Source organism: Rhinopithecus bieti, unplaced genomic scaffold (assembly GCF_001698545.2).
Source record: "Rhinopithecus bieti isolate Rb0 unplaced genomic scaffold, ASM169854v2 scaffold_32008, whole genome shotgun sequence".
NCBI lineage: Eukaryota > Metazoa > Chordata > Mammalia > Primates > Cercopithecidae > Rhinopithecus > Rhinopithecus bieti.
Window position 1 is genome coordinate 2,274,696 of NW_016814433.1, and position 9,055 is coordinate 2,283,750.

General features: G+C 42.4%; 1 protein-coding gene across 4 annotated transcripts in view; it reads left to right on the plus strand.

Moving 5' to 3' along the window:
- Positions 1–3,837: 3,837 nt before the first annotated feature.
- Positions 3,838–9,055, plus strand: part of LOC108514294 (arachidonate 12-lipoxygenase, epidermal-type-like) — a 38,041-nt gene continuing 32,823 nt past the window's right edge. For all 4 annotated transcript variants that reach the window (XM_017850392.1, XM_017850394.1, XM_017850393.1 and 1 more), the window contains exons 1-2: positions 3,838–3,877; positions 4,261–4,493. The gene's annotated coding sequence lies outside the window, so the exon portion shown is untranslated. The remainder of the gene's footprint in view (positions 3,878–4,260; positions 4,494–9,055) is intronic.

The following is a 9,055-nucleotide window of genomic DNA, read 5'->3' on the forward strand; positions in this document are numbered from 1 at the left end:
TCTAACTTCTTGGATTCCCATCCATTTTTGTTCTTGTAATGTTCAAAAACACGATGGCCTGCTTTCTGAGATTTCCTGGCTTTGTTTCCCCGCCCTGTGCTTTTCTGGATCTTTTCTTTCATTTATTTCAGTTGAGTTTTTCCAAGGGTTTCTCTGAAGTGTTCTGCTGCATACTGGAAGAGAACCCTGGCTGCCCAGTTTCAAGAGTTCCCTTAGGTCCTTAGGTCTTATCATGGGGCCTGGCACCTACTCGCTATTAGAGTGGTGATAGGCTTTGGATCTGTGTCCCCTCTAAATCTCATGTCAAACTGTAATCCCCACTGGTGGGAGGTGACTGGATCGTTGGGGAGATTTCTCATGAATGGTTTAGCACCATCTCCTTGGTGCTGTTCTTGCGCTACTGGGTGACTTCCCCTGACATCTGGTCGTTTAAAAGTATGTGACGCCGTTTTAGTCTGTTCTTGCATTGCTATAAAGAAATACCTGAGACTGGGTAATTTACAAAGAAAAATGGTTTAATTGGCTCATGGTTCCACAGGCTGAACAGGAAGTATGATGCTGGCATCTACTTGGCTTCTGAGAGGCCTCAGGAAACAAAATCATAGTGGAAGGTGGAGGGAGAGCCAGCACTTCACATGGCTGGAGCCAGAGGAAGAGAGAGAGAGGGGAGAGGTGCCACACACTTTAAAGCAACCAGATCTCATGAGAACTCTATCATAAGAACAGTACCAAGGGATAGTGCTAAACCATTCATGAAGGATCCACCCCCATGATCCAATCACCTCCAACCAGGTCCCATTTCCGACATTTGGAAATTACAATCTGACACAAGATTTAGGTGGGGACACAGATCCAATCCATATCAGGCACCTTCTCCCTCTCTCCCTTGCTCCTGCCTTCAGGATGTGATGTGCCTGCTCCCCCTTTGCCTTTTTCCATGATTGGAAGCTTCCTGAGGCCTTCCCAGAGGCAGAAGTCACTGTGTTTCCTGTACAGCCTATAGAACCATGAGCCAATTAAACCTCTGTTCTTGTAAATGAGCTGGTCTCAGGTATTTCTTTACAGCAGTGCAAGAATGGCCTAAAACAAGTGGGCATGATCCCTCCTAGTTGCAGCTGTTATTCCCAAATTGGCCTACTACAATTTTACCATTTTCAGGTTTGTCATATGTCCTGTTGTTTTCTTCCATGTTCTCCTGCACAGGTGAGATGCGGATAACACATAGGTCTTATGGCTATTGGTGGTTTGTCCCATTTTGGAGTTTGCAGGGATTACTTGTCCGGCTTTTTGTAAACGTGATTCATGGGTATTTGATTTTGCTATCTAGTTGTTCTGTCTGTGTTTATGTGGATATCCAGGAAGATCCAAATTCTGTGCTGCCTCCACTGAAACTATCTTCCCAGAAATGTATTACTTTTTATCATTAAAAAGGAGGTATAGGAAGATCAGTCTACGCGCTGAATTTGGAAAGGTGTTGCTTGTTTGTTTTTAGGTTGCAGTGATGGCAGGGAGCCAATGTTGATTTCTGATATAGGAGGATAATGATCAGAGCAGGTCATCTAAAAGATTAACTTGGCAGAAGTGTGAAGATTTAAGAAAGGTAGTGGAGTGAGAAGGCTAATTCTGACACGACATCAGCAGTCCAAATAGGAGATGATAACGAGGGAAAGGTGAGTGGGAAGGGTAAGGAAAAGACAGCTGTGGGGAATTCAATAAACGCTGAATCAGTGGCTTGGTGGTGAGGGAAGGGTGAAGAAGAGTTAGAAGAATCAGAATTGACTGAAAATTTGTAGGATGAATGTCTAGGGGAATAACATTACCCAAAACACCAGTGTAGATGAGGACAATGATATGGTGACAGTAATAATGAGGGGTTAGAGGGAGAGCAGTGACTAATTTTTTTTTTTTTTAAACTTGCATTTGACTACCTGGAGGTACCTCAAGATAAAGATGTTGTGTATGCATGTGCAGGGCTCAGGGAAACGTCCATGCTAGACACACAGATTTGAGAGTCATCTGCAGGGTATACTCCAGGAAAGATAGAACAAATGGCACTACATAGCCACAGAAAACTTAGAAACACTATTCCCGAAATGAAGATTGCCTGTGCTCATTGAAAATATTCACGGTGTTTCAAGTTAACAATTAGTAAAGGACCAAGAGCAAGAACTGTCCTCAGGAAAATACTGGCAATAAAAAGAACAAACAGAAGCTCTACGTGTACAGGTGGTGCTTGTGAACTTTTCTGAGTAGTCTGCTGGTGATTATTGGGGCATCCCCAGATGTTGATATTTGGAGATATTTTCTCTAGGGCCATTCAGAATTTTTTTTAATAGATGATTCTTCCAATTGCCTGAATTCAGAACAACACCTGGCTCCTGATGTTCTAGGGGCAGGGAGTGGGAAAAAGGATGGAGCTTCACTGTTCATTTTGCAGACTTTGACGTTATGCCCATTTTACCTTATCCCCCAATCCAACTGATCTCTGTACCTAACGCTCTAAGTTCAGATCCTCTTCATTTCGTTTCTCCAGAGAATAAAACTCTAGGGTCTTGACAAAGGTGAATCTTCTGTGCAAGGTGGGGTATGTGGGTTGGGCATTGTTCCATATAGAGACTTTTAGCCAGTCCTGGCATTTCTCACTTTCCTGTATTCTAGGAAACGGGTAACTACAAGGCTCAGATCTTTGAGGGGTTCTCTGAGAGCTCTTTGGCTTGGTACTTACTGGTGTTCCCCCTCAACGCATTTTAGGGTATAGCTTCTACTATGTAAAGCTGGAATCCATTTCTCCATCTGTGCTAGTCTGTTTTGCATTACTATTAATATAAAGGAACACCTGAGGCTGGGTAATTTATAAAGAAAAGAGGGGCCGGGTGCAGTGGTTCACACCTGTAATTCCAGCACTTTGGGAGGCCGAGGCAGGCAGATCACGAGGTAAAGAGATCAAGACCATCCTGGCCAACATGGTGAAACCCATCTCTACTAAAAATACAAAATTTAGCTGGGCGTAGTGGCACACACCTGTAGCCCCAGCTACTCGGTAGGCTGAGGCAGGAGAATCACCTGAACCCGGGAGGCGGAGATTGCATTAAGCCAAGATTACACCACCACACTCCAGCCTGGCTACCGAGCGAGACTCCGTCTCGAAAAAAAGAAGAGAGGTTTGAGGTTTGTTTGGCTCATGATTCTGCAGACTGTACAAGAAGCATGTCACTAGCATCTATGTCTGGTAGGGGACTCAGGGAGGTTCCACTCATGTTGAAGGGTGAAGAGGGAGCAGGCGTGTCACACGGTGAGAAAGTGAGCGAGAGAGATGCCAGGCTCTTGTAAACAACCAGCCCAGCTCTCACGTGAAGTAATAGGACAAGAACTCACTAATTACTAACAGGAAGGCACCAAACCATTGATGAGGGATTTGTCCTCATTACCCAAATACTTCCCACCAGGCCTCACTTTGAACATTGAGAATCACATTTTAACATGGTATTTGGTGGGGACAAACCATATCACCGGCTGCTTTTAATATTTAAAACAATATTTTGAGAGAAAGGTAGTGCAGTGAGAAGTTAAAGGCCCCTGACTTTAGTCTTCACAAAATTTTCATCGTGAGAAAATACTGACTCAACTCTGTGCTAGTCAAACGCAAGTTTACAAAACAAAAAAAAAATAATATATAATATATATATATATCTTTCAGACCCTCTGAAAGAAGCAGACTGCTCCTGCAGGATCTGGGGACACCCCAAAATAACTGTGAGTGGCCCCAACCTGCGGAAGTGGGTAAGGGAGAACCCCTCCTTCCGGAACACCCTCCCCACTGGAGAAGCTGAAGGTCTGTTTCCGGGAGTTGCTCCCGACTTCACCAGAGAAGCTGAAGGTCTGTTTCCGGGAGATGCTCCCGACTTCACCAGAGAAGCTGAAGGTCTGTTTCCGGGAGATGCTCCCGACTTCACCTGGAGCTGAGTCAAGTTAGAGAGCTGGGCCAAGCGAAATACAGGGGCGGAGGAGGCAGCAGGGAGGCCCTGGGAGCTCGCTGAATCCCCAAGTAGCCTGTTCCTGCCTGGCACCACTGGGATCCATCAGGAGGGAGGCCAGAGGAGCAAGGGGTAAAACCCTACCAGGGAGAAGGACTTCCCTAGCTGAACTTTGTAACATTTTGAGTGGGGCGAGAAGCCTCCTGGCCAGAACCTAGGGGAGGACGCCGATCTGGCTTGCAGACTTCACAGGTGGGGGAAGAACTAAAGCCCTTTTGTTTCACAGGTGGGAGGCAGAAAGCCTCGGACAAGTTCTCAAGGCCGCCCTTTGCCTGGAAACAGACTTGGAGGTGTTGCGGGGACACAGTGGGAGTGAGACCAGCCCTTCGGTTTGCGTGGGATCTGGGGGAGGCCTGTGACTGCTGGCTTTCGCCTGCTTCTCTGACAACCTGCATGACTCAGCAGAGGCAGCCATAGTCCTCCTAGAGAACCCTGGTTTAAGATCTCCAGGTGAAATAGGTTTGTATTATAAGTAACTCCTGTACTTTTTAAATTGTGAGACATGCATCCAAGGTTGAATTCTGAAATAATATCTGAATTAATTTCACTGGAGTCTTCTGTTGCCCACGTAGACTAGGGAATTCTCCTAGTTCTGCTAGTAATTACTTTTTGGTAATGGGGTGCTGGTGTAGTCTAGCAAGGAAAGGCTAGAGAGCAATTAAGACCAAGGGAAAGACCTTGGGCCACGGAAGGTTGAGTTCTCTGAAGGTTTTTAAAATATAAATATGTATTTTTACTGTAGAGATGCGGTCTCACTGTGTTGCCCAGGCTGGTCTCAAGTGATCCTCCTGCCTTAGCCTCCCAAAGTTCTGTGATTACAGGAATGAGCCACCACACCTGGCCTCGCCTCTGAACGTTTTGAAAATTTTAGTTTCAATTGTCTATTTGCTTGTTCAATCATTCTGTATGACTGGATATGGTGAGGATCATGTAATTTGGGGGACAGAGGAAGAACTCTTGGATTTTTTTGGATGACTTTACTGGTGCGAAGAGTTTCCTGGTCACTTGACAGGGCAAGTAGAATTCTTCAGGAAGGGAAAATTTGTTCTAACAGAATCAACGGTAGTAGCTATGGGTTTCTTACATGGGAAAGCTTCTAGTCAATAAGTGACCATAAAAACAATGGCCAGGGCATATTAATAACACTGACTTAGGAAGCTGAATAAAATATCATTGCCAATGGAGAAAGAGTCCTGCTGGAGGTGGCTCTTTTCCTTGCTCTACCCTTATAACTTTTCCAGGATTCTATTTTTGGCAGATATCCCAAGTAAAGAGTGAAGTTTCCCCCACAAATGATGATGAAGGAGTTGAGTCAGTATTTTCTCATGATGAAAATTTTGTGAAGACTGAACGTCAGGTCAGGGACCAAGGAGAGACCAAGTAGCCTTCTTAGTGTCTTCAAAGCCTATCTTTGGACTTTTTGGTGGGTAAAACATCCACCTTGTTTTCAATTAGCCTTTTAATCTTCAGGGGCCTTTAACTGAGATATTTTAATGTCCTCAAATAGAGGATAAATAGGCAAACTGAGTAGGTTTAATATCTGGTCTGATTACAGTGGGACTGGGACAGGTTTATAAACTGCCACTTAGCATATTTATCAGCTGAGCTTCCTCTTGTCTTAGGGGTCTTATTGCCCATATAAGCTTCTGTCTTGAGTATGACCAGCTCTTGTAATAATAAGGTCTCTAGAAGGTTATCCACATTTCCCATTTTTAACTAGTGTTCCAGCTGTAGTCACAAATTCCCTGACTTTCCACAACATGTCAAAGTCGTGTGATACCCTAAAAACATCTCTATTATCTGTGTTGATGTTAACTCTTTGATTCTCAGCTAAAGTGTACGTTCTTGTGAGCGCCACAAATTATTCTATCTGATCTAATTTGCACTGGGTAAAGCCTCATATGTTATGGGACTGTGGATATATGCAATGGCATATCCAGCCTGGAAACCCCTTTCTGAGGTCAGAGGTATGAACCATCAACAAAGAAAATGAGATCTGGATCTATAAGAGGTATTTCAGCAAGATCAGGACAGGGAAAGGTTAGAGCTTAGGTGGCTGAAATACAGTCATGGTGGTTGTACTTCTGTTGGGAGAGAAATGGTAACAAGGTTAAGATTTTGGTAATGGTGAATAGTATGTGAGAAGGAACAAACAAAAGGATCTCATAAGAGGTAAGGTTAGAGGTTGAAAAATGTTGGGGGTTTGCAGTCAGGACAAAGATGTGAACCACTTGGGCACAGAAGTGTGCGAAGTATGACCTAGCACAAAATCAACTGTGGCTTGAATCAAACTTGCTGTTGCTATGACAACTCAGAAGCAAGGAAGGAAGGCTTGAGCCATAGGGCCTAGCATGAAGGTAAAATATCCAGTGGGCCTCGGGCTCCTTTTGTATTTCTGAGACAGGACATCCAAAGTATGTTCTTCTCTCTCAGGAATGAATAGGGAGAAGGGCAAGGAGTAGTTTGGTAGTCCCAAGCTGGGGGAAGAGAAAAGGGGGGTTTTTAAAAGGATCCAATACTGTGATAGAGGCTAATTCTCATTGTAGGGGTTCAGACAAGCAATCCACATTCTACAACAGCCAACTAGTCTCAGAAAGTCCAGGAGTTGTCTCATTGTTTTAGATAAAGTATAATTAGGGATGCTCTTGATACATCTGGAGACAAAGTTTTTCCCTTATAGGCGATGTCATATTTTAGAAAGTGAAATTGAAAATAGCAAAACTAAGGATAGTGAAATTATATTTTGTCTCTTGAAAATGATGTCCCTTTTAAGTCAGATCTTCCAAAAGGTACTGAGTATCTGCCAATAAATTATCAAATGTACTGGAGCAAAGAAGGAGGACATCTACATATTGCATGACGATGCAATTACAAGGGAAAACCAAATCCTTTAAATTTGCATTTTTAAAAATCTTAAACATTTATTTTAGGTTCGGGGTACATATGCAGGTTTGTTACATAGGTAAATTTTGTGTCATAGAGGTTCGGTGTACAGATTATTTTGTCACCCAGGTGATAAGAAGGTTTCTTCATAGTTGGTTTGTTTTGATCCCCACTCTCCCCTACCCTCCACCCTCAAGTAGGCCCCAGTGTGTATTGTTCCCTTCTTTGTGTCCAGTTATAAGTGAGAACATGTGGTCTTTAGTTTTCTGTTCCTGCATTAATTTGCTTAAGGTAATGACCTCCAGTCCCATCCGTGTTGCTGCAAAGGACATCATCTTTTTTTTAATGGCTATGTAGTATTCCATGGTGTATATGGACCACATTTTCTTTATCCAGTCTACTATTGATGGGCATTTAGGTTGACTCCATGTCTTTGCTATTGTGAATAGTTCTGTGATGAACATAAGTGTCCACGTGTCTTTAGGGCAGAACAATTTATGTTCCTTTGGGTATATACCCAATAATGGGATTGCTGGGCCAAATGGTAGTTCTGTTTTAAGTACTTTGAGAAAATGCCAAACTGTTTTCCGTAGTGGCTGAACTAATTTACACTTGCACCAGCAGTATATAAACATTTCCTTTTCTGTGCGACTTCTCCAGTGTCTATTGTTTTTGACGTTTTATTAATAGTCATTCTGATTGGTATGAGATGGTATCTCAGTGTGGTTTTGATTTGCATTTGTCTGATGATTAGTGATGTAGAACATTTTTTTTCATATGCTTTTTGGCCCTATGTATGTCTTCTTTTGAAAAGTGCTCATGTCCTTTGTCCAATTTTTAATGGGGTTGTTTGTTTTTTGGTTGTTAATTTGTTTAAGTTCCTTATAGATTCTGGATATTAGACTTTTGCCAGATGCATAGTTTGCAAATATTTTCTCACATTATGTAGGCTGTATGTTTGCTCTGTTAATAGGTTTGTTTTTGGTTTTTTGTTTGTTTGTTTTTTCTTTTTTTGGGTGGGGGTTGCCGTATAGAAGCTGTTTGGTTTAATTAGGTCACTTTCTCAATTTTTGTTTTTGTTGCAATTGCTTTTGTTTTCTTCATCATGGAATCTCTCCCAGGTCGTATGCCCAGAATAGTATTTTTTAGGTTATTCTCCAGGATTTTTATGGTCTTAGGTTTTATATTGAAGTCTTTAATCCATCTTGAGTTGATATTTGTATATGATGAAATGAAGGAGTCCAGTTTCAATCTTTGGCATATGGCTAGCCAGTTACATCAGCACCATTTATTGAATACGTACTCCTTTCCTCATTGCTTGTTTTTGTTGACTTTGTCAAAGATCAGATGGTGTCGGTGTGTGACTTTATTTCTGGGCTCTCTATTCTGTTCCATTGGTCTGTGTGTCTGTTTTTGTACCAGTATCATGTTGTTTTGGTTACAGTAGACCCATTGTATAGTTTGAAATTAAGTAATATGATGTCTCCAGCTTTGTACTTTATTTTTAAAATTATTCTTTAAGTTCTAGGGTACATGTGCACAACATGCAGGTTTGTGACCTATATATACATGTGCCATGTTGGTGTGCTGCACCCATTAACTCATCATTTACATTAGGTATATCTCCTAATGCTATCCCTCCTCCCTCCCCCTACCCCATGACAGGCCCCGGTGTGTGATATTCCCACCGTGTGTCCAAGTGTTCTCATTGTTCAGTTCCCACCTATGAGTGAGAACATGCAGTGTTTGGTTTTCTGTCCTTGTGATAGTTTCCTCAGAATGATGGTTTCTAGCTTCATCCATGTCCCTACAAAGGACATGAACATTTTTATGGCTGCATGGTATTCCATAGTGTATATGTGCCACATTTTCTTAATCCAGTATATCATTGATGGACATTTGGGTTGGTTCCAAGTCTTTGCTATTGTGAATAGTGCCACAGTAAACATATGTGAGCATGTGTCTTTATAGCAGTATGATTTATAATCCTTTGGGTATATGCCCAGTAATGGGCTGCTGGGTCAAATGGTATTTCTAGTTCTAGATCCTTGAGGAATTGCCGAATTGCCACACTGTCTTCCACAATCGTTGAACTAGTTGACAGTTCCACCAACCGTGTAAAAACATTCCTATTTCTC